The sequence below is a fragment of the Polypterus senegalus genome, chromosome 15 (genome assembly GCF_016835505.1).
Source record: "Polypterus senegalus isolate Bchr_013 chromosome 15, ASM1683550v1, whole genome shotgun sequence".
Lineage (NCBI taxonomy): Eukaryota > Metazoa > Chordata > Cladistia > Polypteriformes > Polypteridae > Polypterus > Polypterus senegalus.
In genome coordinates, this window is record NC_053168.1 from 102,323,598 (window position 1) to 102,339,919 (window position 16,322).

The 16,322-nt window shown below is 37.3% G+C and overlaps 1 protein-coding gene across 8 annotated transcripts in view; it reads right to left on the reverse strand.

Annotated features, from left to right (window-relative positions):
- adgrb1a (adhesion G protein-coupled receptor B1a) overlaps positions 1 to 16,322 on the reverse strand; it is a 151,187-nt gene that overhangs the window by 123,033 nt on the left and 11,832 nt on the right. The gene's annotated exons all lie outside the window — the stretch shown is intronic.

The following is a 16,322-nucleotide window of genomic DNA, read 5'->3' on the forward strand; positions in this document are numbered from 1 at the left end:
AGTCTGTTGGCCTGGTCATAGTTCAGAAGACCACTCTTGGCTATGTTCTGACCTTGCTCCTGCTGTTGGCAATATTTTCCCGCTTGTTTCACTTTTTAAACCTGTTGAGTGTTCCTGAGGTCATGCAAACACAAAGCTATTCTAGGATTGTTATATTGTGTAATAGCTTCCTAAAGAAAAACTTACCATCTACGTTTCTGTCACTATCGATTTCACTGTAAAATTCAGAATGAACTTGCAATCATATTTTCACAAATGCATTTTCTTACCATAGGCCTCATGGCTCATTTCAGTCTGCCAATTTTTAAGATTTGTAAGACAATACCTTGCCAATTTTAATGACTATTCCATAGTCTTGTGAAATATTGTAAAGGTATTTTAGATCTTGTATAATGAAAAGGGTTGGCACCCTGCCCAGGATTGGTTCCTGCCTTGTGCCCTGTGTTGGCTTGGATTGGCTCCAGCAGACCCCCGTGACCCTGTGTTCAGATTCAGCAGGTTGGAAAATGGATGGATGGATGAATATAAAAAAAAGTCTAGGTTTTCCTGACTCCTGACACACCGAGGTAGACTTTAAACTGGAATGTGAAGCTTTGTAAAGTGTGAAATACTGCATCAGACTCCATCATGGAGAGAATAATTAACTCTTAAACAAATGATGATCTCTAGTGGAAACCTTTACACAATATGTATGCTGTTAGATTTCACCAAAGAGCCATTAACCAATAAGTAACTCAAGTGTCTTGATCACACTTGACCTATTCTTGATTGCCACTTTTTCTCTTTTCTGAAAACCATTGTTTCATATTCTTTTGTTATTACTCCAAGCAAGTTCATAATTTTGATTCCTATGCTAATTGACAGACAGCAAACTATTTGGTTAATTGAGCTAAATGTATAATATGTAGGCATAAGTAAACAGTGGCTTCCAGTTAATAGAACTTCCAATATCTGTTTTTCCCTTTTTGATATTCAATATTCATTGAACAAAATTTGAAAATCTCTTTATCTAGCTAAGAAATTGATTGAGTGTTTTGTGTACAATAATTAAATTAATGTTTTGTTCTAAGTATATTTGTATTGTTGATTTAATTTCTGATCTCTACTTCGCATTACTTCGTAATAACAGAATAAATATTAATATAATAATCTTTCTTTCTTTCTTTCTTTCTTTCTTTCTTTCTTTCTTTCGAACCTACTTCTTTGCTGAAGAGCTTTTTTATGGACTTGTCCCTGAATGCGAAGCCTGACATTTGGAATTCTTTATACTATAAGAAAGAACAAGATCAGCTGATTTGCTTCTCAGTCTTCCCAGGCATTACACAAACAGGGATGATGCATTGAGAACAATTGGCTCGCTTCACAGAAGCAGCCATCTGGAGAAATTCTAGGACAGTTTCCAAGTCTGCCTTCATTCTCTCCGCAATGCTCTCGTCCCTTCGGAGAGGCAGCGGGGATTAAAGTGAGAATCAGGATCCGCTCAGTGCAGTTAAGTCAGTGTCCAAATGGAGTGTCAATCATTTCAGCCCAATGAAGATACTGTATGAGCTCTTCTGCTTATTATTTTACTCATACAGTACATTTCAAGACAGTGCATACTGGTTCATAATATTCACTATTACAGTCACCTGTACTTTTTGGCCTGATAAAATGTCATCTTCACAATTAGCAATGTAAACCCCACTTTATTATCACCGTAAACAATGGACTATCTTTTATACCTTTATGGCCACCAGTGAGTTCATCACATCGTGATTTGGTTTAAAGCACAGCATTGTCAACCTGAATTTCTTAAACCAGACCCAGTTCTTCTTTTCCAACAACTCACTTACTCAAAGACACATCCCATTTTCATTATGCACTATGAACAATAAGGCACATTTTTTGACAAAAAATTACTCACTATTCTTCAAAATATAGATGACAAAGTCACATGGCCATCTATAAATAATATAATCCTGCTCCAGGGACTTTATAAATTTCAGCCATCATCTGCAATTCTCAACCAATCCTAATTTCTGCCCAGGCAATAAAATTAATAGAAACCCACTTAGTCAACTGTGACAACATCAAGTTGCCTGCTGTTGTTTGTGTCTGGCACTAATTAGACTGAACTTATTTCAATATGGCACACCATCAGAAACAAAAAAAGTGAGAGGAACAGCTGGAGTGCCCTGCGTCAGAGGAACGCAAAGCACAGACCCACCTGCCTCATGTCAAAGGGTTCCTGCAGAACTCCTGTGTAAGTAATCCTCAGGTGCATCTGCTGGAATATTATGATGAGTAGGCACGGCATCAGCAGGTAGTCACTGCACATCACATCACATTACAGTTGCATCAGACAGGGACCAATAGGATAAAGATGTGGAAAGCTCTTACTGCGACTTGCACAATTAATTTTTCATCACTACCTCTTTTCAGGGTAATGCCATTCTGAAGACATTAAAGTCAAATATCAGGCTATAATAAAAATCTCTCAGTCACCTGGGAAAGGTACTTATAAAGACTAAACTATGCGTTACCAAAGAAATGGCAACTTTATCCTGTATATTAAGGGACTAAGCATAAATTGGTATTGTCAGATGTCCCTCATTAACACTTCCACAACTGAATCATTCATTTTTATTAATGCACAGTGAGTATAGTGGCTAATATTGCTGACTAGCAGATTCTGAGTTCATGCTAAACTGGAAAGCGTTAGGATTGCACATCTGCCTGTATCTGCATTTTGTTTTTCTTGGGTATTTGTGGTTTTCACTTGACATCACAAACACTGGCATGTTCAATAAAGTTGACGATTCTGTATTAGCCCCTGTTAGTGGACCCTGTAATGGCCAGGTGTCCGGTCCAGTTCTGGTTTCAGTTTTACATGTGATGATGTTGGGATTGTTTCTAGCCTATCATTACCCAGAATTTGTGGGCTCCAGACTGTTATGTTAATATTTAAACTTTAAATTTTTAAATGTAAAATTAAAATCTCTCTTAAATGACATTTATGCTATACAGGAAAAACATGGTTCACCCTACTTGATTTTCTGTTGTGGAATCTTTTTTGTAAGTGTGTATTGTGATGAACAATAAAAACTGACCAAAAAAATCAAAGGTATTATAAAAAAGAAATACTGAATATGTGGTAAGGGTGGCACAGTGGTGCAGTGCTAGTGCTGCTGCCTCACAGTAAGGAGACTAGAGTTTCGTGCCCTGGGTCCTCCCTGTGTGAAGTTTCGCCATATCTGTGTGGGTTTCCTTTGGGTGCTCCGGTTTCTTCCCACTGTCCAAGGACATGAATGTTAGGTGAATTGGTAGAGCTAAAATTGTACTAAGTGTGTGTTTTTGTGTGGGTATGTGTGTTTGCCCAGTGATGATCTGGTGCCCTGTCCAGGTATGTTCTGGCATTGCATCTTCTGCTAGCTGGGACAGTCTCCAGCCTCCCTTGCAACCCTGGTCTGGATTAACATAACATGACTAAATAGGTGGTACAAAGGTAATGCTGAGCACTAATTAATTCATAGCAAGTGAGTTTAACCTTTGTAAATGATAAGATACTAAGAGGTTACTTATCATGCACTTTGTAGACATCATGACTTGAACTTGGCACTTACTTGAAACACAGACAACATTTGTGTAGTTTAGACAATTTACATCACCTTCAAAAAAGCAAATATGTGCGCAGTTCATGGGGAATGTTGATAATACACACCACACTCCATAACTAGATTTATCATCAACCTTTAATGCACTCTCAAAATATAATTATACTTGAAGGCCATTTCACACTGCATGATTTTTCAGTCATAGAGTTCAGTTACTTAATCTTATTAAATCAGAAGCAGTTGCAGTGCACTCCTGTGACCACCCATCCTGCAGTGTGACTTAACCCGCGACTTAGTCCAACCAGTCTGCTACTCAAGAACGTTATGCATCCAGCAACCAATCAAAAAAAGCAATCAGTCAGCTATTCTGTCCATTCATATTTTGACCTATTAATCAAAAAATCTGTCAATCCATCACTTAGTCACTAAATCTATCAATTTTCATATATTTATCAATCCCTTCATCTATCTGTCAATGAAGTCCATCCCTCAAAGTATACTACCAAGTTGACAGAACTGAGTGCTATACAGAAGCCTATGTCAGCTGGGATTCCAGTCTATAAGTGATGTCTGAGGCACTTCCTTTTGTCATTTAGTATGTGGCTTAAATCACATCTGGCAACATGAATTATATTTTTGAAGACATTTATAAATTATCCATTGTGTGAAAAGATTTATATTTACATGTACTTTGTTTCAGAGGTGTGTTTGCTAAGCACTCTCTTTCTGAATTTAAAAGGACAATTAATTGTAATCAAAAACCGTAGATGTGAAAAAGCCTATTCCTCATGATCTTCTCCAGACCAATGTCATTGCAAGTCATGACCACTGGAGGCATGCTGCACTACACCTACATTGAGGAACTTGAATTAGATTTTTAGAGGCTAAATTCCAATGCACCATCTTCTTACAGCCGTCACAGGATTAGCTGATCTTTACAAACCGGGCCATTGTCTGCTCAATTATCTGTACTCTGCTGAATTCTGATAATATCATCTCAATTTTGAACACTTGGCACTCTGAATTCTAATTCTGTCTATGCAATGCTAGGCAGCCTGCTGAACTGTGATGCACATGGATTAGTCTCCTGTGATCTTATCTGCTCAGTTATCAATTCTCTGCTGAATTCAGATACCATCTCATTGATTTCTTTCTTTCTCTTTCTTGCGTTGATACTCTCTGCTCGTTGTCTTGTTCTCAGCAGAATTCTGACATTTTACACCCTGCTCTGCACCCTTTCTGAATTCCAATTCTATAAACTTAGTTTGATCTGGACAATATTTGCTCACACTTTGTACGATACTGAATTCAGACACCCTCACAGTTCATTTCACTGTACTGTTCTATCATATGTTGCTGTCATTTTAACTGTAGATAAAATGTTAAGTAATAAAAGTCTACGGTAAACTGTTAAAGTATTCAGTCTGCCTTTTGTATGGTACCTCATGCTGTTAGTGAATTGAAATAGTCAGTCTAGAAAGTTCAGCTTACTAATACAGAAGAAGGTTCATTATGTTATAATTTATCATATGGCACATCAACACCTCCACTGCAGTTTTTTGCAATATTAAACCACTGCCTTAGAAGGTCATTGCAAGAAAGTTATTATATAAGGATTCTTTCAAACCAGGGTTCTGTTCTAAGATTTCTTTGAGTATTTGTGCATGAACTACACCTTGCAATCAATATTGGTTTGCTGCTTATGGTCAGTTTTTATGTTACACCTGATAGTGTCTGGACAGACTCTAGCTCCATCATCTTTAAATGGATTGAAGGAATAACTAGCTTGTAATGATAGGCAAGAAAAAACTGTAATCTCTTGTAGAATAGATATAGAAATGTTTCTGATAGAATAAGTGTCAATGGTGTCTAATGCTGGACAATATCAAGCAATATCAAAACTGTCCATGAAGATTTTCACTTTCCTTATGTTGCGTGATCCACATCTCAAGTCATCCAGCTTTGTGCTCTTAATATCTTAAGCACTTGTATTTTTAATAAAATATCTACTATATAATAAAAGTTCAAGGTTTGTGTATATATAGCCTTTCAAAGCAATCTGATTGGTCAGTTTGTCTTTGGTGTGATTGGTCAGTTTCCCTATGGTGACAAGATCTAAAAAGGAAGTGAGAGTGTTAAGCACACAAGGAGGATAAACGGCAAAGATGAGAAGTATAAAAGAGGATAGGAGGTGAGGAAGACACCTCAATTATAATGACAAACTCTATGAGGTTCAGATGCACATTGATACAGAAGAAAGACACTAACAGTACATATAGAGCAAAAGATAGCAAATGATTTTAAATTATTCCATTACCAGTCTTCAACAGGTAGGGTGGCTAATTGTTAAAAAAAAATAATTATGCTCTTGTGAATGAAAATGGAACAGCTTAGATGTACCCGAAGATTTGAAACGAAGATTTGCCTCCCTGCTTCATCCATTGGTCAGAAGTCCAGCCCAGTAACATCTTATTTATTGGTTAACATTGTGCTTCACGCCATTCAACAAAAACCATGCATTGAGAGACATGTAAAACTTTAGATTTAAAGTTAAAGAAAAGTCAGTGAAAACAATGTCAAGGAGATAAACTGAATCATACTTGTGCATATCAGATGTTCTTCAGTAAGCAGTTGGTCAATTAACCTGTACAGTTTCACAAACTGCATGAAAAATTCCTGACGTACCTCAGTTGTGACTCACCACTATGAATAGAAATGATAGAAGGCCAGTCTCCAATTGAAAGGCTCATTTTTATGTGAGTTTGTTCCATTTTCATTCATGAGAGCGCATCTTGGAAGTGGTTCATTTAACAAAATTTTCTTAAAAATACTTTTGTTTGAGATTGAGTTTAAATACTTGGGATCGACAATACAAAGTAATGGGGACTGTGGAAGAGAGGTGAAGAAGAGAGTGCAGACAGGGTGGAATGGGTGGAGAAGATTGTCAGGAAAATTTGCGACAGACAGCTACCAACAACAGTGAAAGGGAAAGTCTATAGGATGGAAGTGAAACCAGCTATGTTACATAGGTTGGAGATGGTGGCACTGACCAAAAAACAGGAGACAGAGCTGGAGGTGGCAGAGTGAAAGATGCTAAGATTTGCACTGGGAGTGACAAGGATGGACAGGATTAGAAATGAGTACATTAGAGGGTCGGCTCAAGTTGGACAGTTGGGAGACAAAGTCAGAGAGGTGAGATTGTGTTGGTTTGGACATGTGCAGAAGAGAGATGCTGGGTATACTGGAAAAGGATGTCAAAGATAGCTGCCAGGCAAGAGGAAAAGAGGAAGGCCTAAAAGAAGGTTTATGGATGTGGTGAGAGAGGTGCAGGTGATGGATGTGACAGAGCAAGATGCAGAGGACAGGAAGATATGGAAGGTGATATGTTGTGGCAACCCCTAATGGGATCGGCCGAAAGAAGAAGAAGAAGAAGAAGAAGAAGAAAACATTTGTTTAGGATATTGCAAGAATAAAACTGGTTGACTTTAAATGTGGATTATGCAACACAAGTAATGTGAGATTTTTTTCATGGATATTTTTATACTGTTTGATTATGTCCAGCATTGGTCACCATAGACATCTATTGTGTGGGAAACCTTGTTATCTCTTTTCTGCATGTAAACAATTGTTTTTCTCAGCCATGACTGCAAACAACATGAGGTAAGCAACATAAATATGTGTATATATATATATATATATATATATATATATATACACACACACAGTGGAACCTTGAGATATGAGTTTAATTCGTTCCAGCACTGAATTCCATTGAAAATAATGGAAATCCAGTTCATCCGTTCCGCACCCCCAAAATTATCAACATAAAATCAATTTTTTAGCTGATGGTTCTTCTCTCTTGTGCGCGTCTCTTTCTCCTTATCTCTCTCGCTCGCACCTCTCTTTCTCTCTCTCTCTCTCCTCTTGAGGGCAATCGTCTCCTATTCTCCGTCTGCATGTCTGCGATATTTTTGAATAAGCTTATACAGCGAACTGCTACAGTGAAACAATTAAACCACAAGTGCACAAACGCGTAGATCCTCACGCTATGGGAGAACAAGTAACACTGAGTGAGCTGACGGGCTGGCAGCGTCAGCTTGGGTGAATCCCCCGAGTCGAGGTGGATCGGGAAACGCATCATGCATAACTACAGCCTGGCTCATGGCTCGTTACGCGAGCCAATGCTCGTATTTAGATCCGAATTTTTCGCTCATATTTTCCTCGTATCTTGAATTTCTTGTATACAGAGCTGTTCGTATCTTGAGGTTCCACTGTATATATATATTTGGATGTAATGTTTCTTTGAACACATTTTAGAATGTTAAAGTATTTATTATTATTTTATTATATTATTATTTATTATTTCATTTAGAAGGAAGACTTCTCACTTCTGTTCCAGCTCAATGTAACCTCTCAAAATGATAGCTTTACCATATTGGTGGATTTGGTTAATGAATAAACAAATATTCTTGTTATTATAAATATATTAAAATGTGATGTGCAATAAAGGGGAAGGCAAAAGGAACACATATCATATATATTATATATATATAATATATATTATATATATATATATACTGTATACTGTATATATTTATATATATAAATATATATATATATATGCTTGTGTGTTTGTACTTTTCATACTGCATATATGTAGGGAACAACTTCTGGCCTTTGAGAAGGTAAGAAATATCACTCTGGGTACAGGGGGGGCACTCTCACTAATTTTGTCTACTTTTCCATATGTAGTTCTGATTTTCACCAGCTGGAAACAGAATTACTCAGCTTCCTCTGCCCCCAAGACGCCCCATCACTTCCAGGTTAGTGCCCTAAAAACAGTAAGCATCAGAAGTCAGCATTCATTTGAGGACACTTGACAGAGGTTGATAGAGTTATCCAACACCTTTACTCTTGTCTGTGTTATTAGCACCTTCAAGTGCCATTTATTTTTGCTTATTTTCAATTTCTGGCATCTAACCCTTCTTTTTTGATTATCATTTCTCTTTACAGATCACAAAATATCTCTGTATATATAAAATCCAACGTATGTCTGTCCGTCTGTCTGACTATATGTCTATCCGCTTTTCACGAGAGAACTACTTAATGGATTTAGTTTTTTTTCTTCTATAATTTGCTTCAACATTCCATTTGATTTTGCGACTTCTCTCATTTCAGAATATCTCATAGTTTGCTTGAAGTACTGATTTATTTGTGCAAATCCGAGAGACATCCAGCGGGCCGAGGGGAGGAGGGCGAGGACCTCCACACTCACATACCAGCCTCGGGTAGTGTACCTTACCTCCGCTTAGCTAGAGAACAAGAGAACTACTTAACAGATTTAGATCGGGTTTTTCTAGAATTTGCTTGAACATTCCGTTTAATTTTACAACTTCTCTCAGCGCACTAAGAACCATAGTTTGCTTTCATCAACGATATATTTACACTAATCCGAGACAGAAGCTGTGGACAGAGGGGAGGAGGAAGAGTGATGTCAGGATTGGTGAGCCAGGTGGGGCCCTCCTCACTGTTCTGTTTTACAACTACATGGGCAGAGCCATGTGGGATAGCTGGTATACTCATAAATAAAATTTTAAAGAGATGTTATATTGCCTGTCTTATTTGTCATGTCACAAGTTTTTTTCAATTTGTTTAACTTCTTTTCAGGTGTCACACTGTTGAATTCTGATGCTTCCTAGCCTTGAGGACCACCCTTAGGATATTTGCACACACCCCTCACGTCAAAGCAGCTTTTCTCTAGGTTTTTCCTTGTGCATCACAAAAGCATGCATGTTAGGTTAACTGCTGACCCTTAATTGTCACTAAATCACTGATGGTGGGCAAGTATGTGAGTGTGCTGCTCATTATTCATAACCCTGCAGTGGGTACTTTTAGAAAAATCAGAAAAAAGGAATGAAATTCAACAAATGATTTGTTTTTAATTAATAAAATTAAAATTCTTGTAAATACAAATGCCTTTCAACTGACCTTTCAATCATGAACGGACAGTTTGCCATTTTCTGTGCTCTGGAAGTATATTATAAAGCTGCATACTTGGAAACAACAGCAACTATTAACGCTTTGTCTTAGCTGAAAGGTTTGTCCGTAGCCTCTTAAAAGCTAAGTCATTCTGGAACTGAGTCACTCTCAAGAATGACAAAGAAACAAATGCACAGCACTGAAAAAAAAATTAGCCACATGCATTCACATGCACACATACACACACATCCGCTGTTTTCTTATTGGTAGTTTTAGAGGCCACTGCAGAGATCATTAAATTACAGCTTTCTGCGTCTGAAGGTAACTAAAATCAACAGTCGAGGCAGGTTATTTGAAGTGAAAATGTGAAAAGCTCTACATCAAATCCCTGGCAATTTAGAATAATTGCATGGACTCCAGTTCAGTCTTCACAAATAAATATTACTTTGAATTACTTTTGCCAACAGTGGCCCTGGTAGAATCTCTCCATACTAGGCTGAGGCATCAAAACTGCGACTGAAGGATTTACATAGCATTACTAAAAATCAGAACAGAAAGCTTGTAAAATGAAACACCATCAGTATTAATACATCAAATCATTCAAAACCCATGCAAAACAAAAATAAATTTCAATCTTAAACAAAGATGAACAATCATAAGCTAAAATGAGAACTCCAAACTGCAGAAAATCACAGCAAAGAAGCTAACCAGATACAAGGTGGGACCAATTAATCAAGAAGTAGACAAATAAGAAAGGAGGCTAACACTAAATAACTAAGGTTTAGAACAAAATGATGAACAAGAAAATCCAACAGTTGGCAAGACAAATCTGCAGGGAATCAGAAACTTCACTGAAGCAGCATGCAAGGCAGGAAGAAGACCCAGATAGAAAAGATCATCACAAAATTTTGAACCAAGCAACACATATTTTTAAGCACAGGCAAGTTGAATGACCAGGTGAGCCTTACATAAGAAACAAATCAGTGAGGACTGCCTGATTATCAGAAGTGGGACAGTAAATGATTCAGTCACTCTTAAACACATTCTCATACAGCAACAGTTGGCTCGATGAATTTCTGACATGATGCTTCAAAGCATCTGACATGCTGATAGAACAAACGAGAAGTATGCAATTTGCAGTTCAGCAGGAATTCCTGTCAGTGACTTTCAGACCAAAGAAAAGGTGAGATATTTGTCACATAACCCGGCACCTGCCCTGTTGTAGACAAAGACAGTAAGACTTGACAGCAGCTTGGCATACGATAAAAGGAGCTGTCACTTAGGACCACTGCTTATCAAATCATGCACTGTGTGTATCGTAAATGTCAGGAAATTCTATAAATTGTGTAATTTGCTCTTTTTTGTTGATGACACGATCAATTAGTCAATAGGGTTCAACCTGAAAATCAATTAAATAAATTAAAAAATTAGAGTATTGCACAGGGCAAATCTCATACTGCCTATCAAAGTCATCTGGGGTTCCTAGGCTGCTGGTGTAGGATGTTTTATTATAGTTTAAAATCAAAGATTTAATTCTCCTACCAAAGTCATTAGCTGTCCAGTAGTACTGTTGTCGTAAACTGTACATCCCCTTTCCCAAAACTTGCTGCACTATACTCTGAAAAACCTTTTCTGTTCACACTATGCCACCCAAGCAGAGTCGGCAATATTCTTCACTTGTACATTTGCATTTAAGTATAGTAAACAGTGCAGCAGATTTATCAGCGACGTCCGTTGAGTTGTTATGGCATGATTGCTGGTTGTGCTTCTCCTCCATCAAGAGCCAGTCTGCACACCGGCTACAACCTCAGCTCTTCTTCTGTATAATAGCCCTTGTTCAGGTGGGCTCAGCTCTTTTGTTTGCTACCTATCTTCTCCTTTAACAAGTGGCCAGTTAGATCTATACCCATTCTCTCTCTCTCTCTTGCTTTCAGCTCACACTTGTCCTTGTAATTCTTCTCTTCTTTGCTTCTGATTGAGCCCATCATGCTTATTTGTAAAATACCTGGATTTTTGCTGTCTGGGATTCATTTTCTTAGTCAGTGCTACCTGTTTATTCTAAGATGAAGTCTGTCCAGTCTGTCTGAGAATGTCCACATTTGTTGAAAGTGGCTGAGCATTTTGGTCCCTGCCTACTGCCAGCGTGAGTCTAAACAACTAATGCTCAGTCTCTTAAATGAAATGGAGAGGATCTTGTCCTCAACCTTCTGGACAACTCGTACTTGCTGATCCACTCTATGTATCCCAATGTTTGTGCTTTCTGACTATCTGAGGGCATAACAATGTCAAAGCTTGAAGTCTAATTAGCAATCTGCTTTTAAGGATATCACTTATATGAAGAGTCAACTGATTTGTCAGAAATCTGACCAGCATAAAGCCAGGAAACAAAATCACAATGAGCACTGCTCTGAGTATCAAGTCCAGTCTTGGATAGACGCCACAAAACAGATTTATGGAACTGCTTACATTGAATAAACCTATTGAGCAATGAGTTTTCTGTTCACTCTCAGAGATATGGATGAGGTGAATGCTCACTCCACTTCACAGAGTCACGTAACATCAGCCAAGTTTCAGGATGGACAGGGTTAGAAATGAGTACATTAGAGGGTCAGCTCAAGTTGGACGGTTGGGAGACAAAGTCAAAGAGGCAAGGTTGTGTTGGTTTGGACATGTGCAGAGAAGAGATGCTGAGTATATTGGGAGAAGAATGCTAAGGATAGAGCTGCTAAGGAAGAAGAAAAGAGGAAGGCCTAAGAGAAGGTTTATGGATGTGGTGAGGGAGGACATGTAGGTGATGGGTGTAACAGAACAAGATGCAGAGGACAGAAAGATATGCAAGAAGATGATCCATTTTTTGCAACCCCTAACAGGAACAGCCAAAAAAAGAAGAAGAAGATTTAATTTAATTTTTATGAGGATCAAACTGCTTCTTTTTTGATATTACCCTGACTAGATAATATAGAAAAACATTTCTTGGTCAATCCACCACCACCATTCACTTCATGATCCTACTGTAGATGAGTCACTCTACAAATTCTCTAAATGTAGAAGTATAGAGGAAGATGTACAAAATATGGGATGATGCTCACTATATGCTATAAAAAGACCGTATATAAATTCACTGTACTGTAGGTTAAATCCACACCTTGAACTTAAAAGTATGACATTGAACAAATAATTTAACATGTCAGTGCACAAAGTATAAAAATATGGATAAATTATGTTATACTTTTGAAATCTGAACACTGCTTTGGATAAAGATATCAAAATATATGAAAAAATTACCTTCAACTATTGCTTTAGTATCAAAAGGAGCTCCGGATTGTAAAAGTCAGGCACAGGAGCATGACTGTTTCTACTGGATACCAGACATGCTTGAACCTTTAGAAAGAAGTCAGCTCGCTTGGTTTCTGCTATGATTTTTTTTTCCTTTTAACTAAACATCTGTAATATTACCTCAATGAAGTTAGAACTTTGATATCAAAATGACTGATTGGCTTACTCTGCTGGGACAGATAATGCTGGAATAAACAGATGTTTGCAGCTTGTCTTTAAAGGGTTTGCCTGTATCATTAAAGCAGCTAAAAGACCTTTAGATTGTTACAGTTAACACATAATTTTAAGTACAAAATATTAGATTAGAAAAAGGAGGAAACAGAAAAACGTCCAATCACAGTGTCTTTGTTCTGTTATGGTCCTAAGCGAGATAAGGTAAGTGATTGACTGATTTGCGAGATGATGAGTCAGGGGGTTGAAGAGCTGAGGGATCAACGTGTCATACAAGAAAGAGGCATAAAGTGATGAGGCAGTAAACTGATAGATGACACGCACAATAAGATGGTTCATCTGGGGGGCTGTGATACTTTAAAACACCAGAGATCCTATAGTGATGGAGCAAGGCAAAAAGTGCAAATCAGCAACACAGTAAAACATAAGGAGACCGCCATTGGATTATGAAAATGGAACAAATAAGTGAGATGCCAGTAATGAGCAGGAGCTCTTTTCTCAAATGCATATTCCAAAATAAATCTGGAGGAACACTTTATCACATTTCTTAAATTGTTAGGAAAGAAACTTATAAACATGCTGCTGCTTATACATCACTAGATTATGACATTGATTACTTCAGGCTTGTTGACAGGAAGCAGAGATGTTTTTGTCATTCCTGGCTTCCTTTCTGCCAGGAAGAAATTTTTATAGGAAGAACAAAAACATGTCCTTGAAAAAATAACCTCCACCTATAGTACCTCCTCATGATTATATGTATATTTACTTAATCTATAACATATTTTAGGGTATAGCATTGGCCTGATAAATGACCCGTAACAAACCCTTATTTTGTAGAGCTCCTTTCTATATCAAGCCACATCATAAGGCATCATACAAGGACAAATACAGCACAACTGGTTACACATTTTACATTTAGATCAGGGGCTAAAGTAACCAGCAATCACATTCACTACAAAAAATAATGCTGACACCAGCCTCCATACTTCTGTCATGTCCAGCCAATGCCTCTGTGCTTCTCAAATTACTTCACCTCTCTGTATTTTGTCCAAAACACGGCAAGTACAACTTTGATTGTGACTTCCCAGTTCATTTCTACATTTTTCCACTAGGTGTCCTTAAAAGCAAATTTCAATTTTCAGATGGTTGTTATAGACCTTTAGAGTTGTTTTTTTTTCATCTTTACTGAGGCAGTCTAGCTCAGAACAGTTTTATCATTTGCCCTTTGACTTAAGTGATGCACCTTCTTTCTTTCATTTTTCACAATGACATGAATTATAGGGTTTATAGAGTCACTGAAAGCATAAAAGCTCAAAAGTTTACTATTTTATACACCTATTTTTGCTCTTATTATACTACCTGTAATTTTGTTTTTTAAGTTGTTTCTAGATATTATTTTTTCAATTCTAGGAGTTGCAGGTTTTCATCCCAACCAGCTTCTGCTATTAATTGGACTCCTGCTTTAATTAAGTTAGCTGCTGTTTCCCAGGCTCTGGGTTTTCGTGTCAGTCCCAAAAGTTAAAAAGCTGTGTTTGCTCATTTTTGTTAGAATACAGAATGCATTTATGTTTGTTACATGGGGACATTTTATTGCTTTAAATCTTGCTTTTCATCCTCTTTTTCAGGCATTCTGGGTATTTAAGCCACTATTTACTAATCCCCATATGAGTGTGTATTTACGACACAGAAACAACTGCAGTCTTTCAGCATCCAGAGTCACTTGCCTTGGTGTCTACTCTGCTCCTTGTTAATTATCATTACTGGGTGTCACACACGTGCACATAGGAGGCAGCTAAAGAGCTCAAAAGAGGGTAATTCCAGAGGGTGGCAGAGTGCATTGATCTTTTCTCTTTTTTTGTGCAGACCAACCATGGGAAATTCTGCCTGGGTTCGATGATGTCACTTCAGGTTCTGGGCCCAGTAGCAACATTTCCAGTTCCTGCCCTGATGACATAGTTTCCCCTGACTGGCTTTAAAACCACCATATTGTGCCTATCACTTCAGTTCTGTTTTGAACTAATGTCTGTAAACGCCTATTGCTTCAATTGCTTTGCCTTCTTACGCCAGCTTCTCAGGTATACAGGATGGCTACCCCAAACCATTTTGCAGTGCTGTTGGGATATAATTAAGGGAGTAAACGCCACAGTAAAGGGTGAAAATTTAGGAAAGCGGAGAAAGGAGAGTTAAGCAAATATTACTGAATTTCTTATGAATGTAAATCTCAAATGAATGTGATTGTTGAATGAAGAATAAGGGAGTAAAAAAAAAACCAGTTCATTAATCAATAATATCAAGTATAGTTAAAATGAGTCACTGATTGTAAATATGCTTAAATAAAGACCTACAACCACAGTTTGCCCCAGGTTTGAACATGAGAGCCACTGGTTTCAAGTATAAGAATGTTATCTTTTTATCATTAATATCAGCTATTGTATTTGATACTCACAAAATAGTTATGAGTTTCATTTTACAGTGTTTTGAATTGATTTTCCTGCTTAGTTGGAAATCTTTTGCAAATTTTACAAGCTTTGAGTTTATTTTAAAGCAACTTATGTCAGCCAGTATCCATGTGTATACATATTAAAACTTTAATTTTCCAACAAGCTGAAATTGCAGTGTTCACATACTTTATGACAAGGTTTATGGTATAAGAGTACTAAATCTGTTTTACTAGATGAAGGCTCAACTTTCAGAGTTCACACACACTTTTCACCTACAATTTTGCTGAGATGTTAGAGCAAGTTTGCATCCCAAACTCTACGAAGTGTATCTAAAGTATCATTATGCATATTTCAATGGTGTGCCATATATATCTGCCTGACTTATGTAGACCTCTTATTCAACCTTGCAAAAGTATTTATATTTGATTTCATTTTGCTTTTCGGTAACAGAGCTATGTTGTCACACTCACATACTAGAAATGCAAGCTTATCTAAGACTTCTGTTTACAAAGCATTAAGACAGTGAGCTTAAAGACAAGAGGTTATGTAGGATCATCCAAGAAGGAGGAAGTTTATTATCTCCATAGATATGTTTCCAGGGTTATCAACTCACATTGACTTCTAACTCTGAATTATGTAATCTCAAAAATATTAGACATAAGGAGTTTATAGCTAGAAGCAGTGTAAGACTCTCAGGATTTGGGCATAGATTGGATGCTAATGTAGAACATTAAGGATTGTTCTTGGTTTCATTTCCATAAAAGTCTCTTTGAGTGGTTTTATAATAATTTTTATTCTAAAA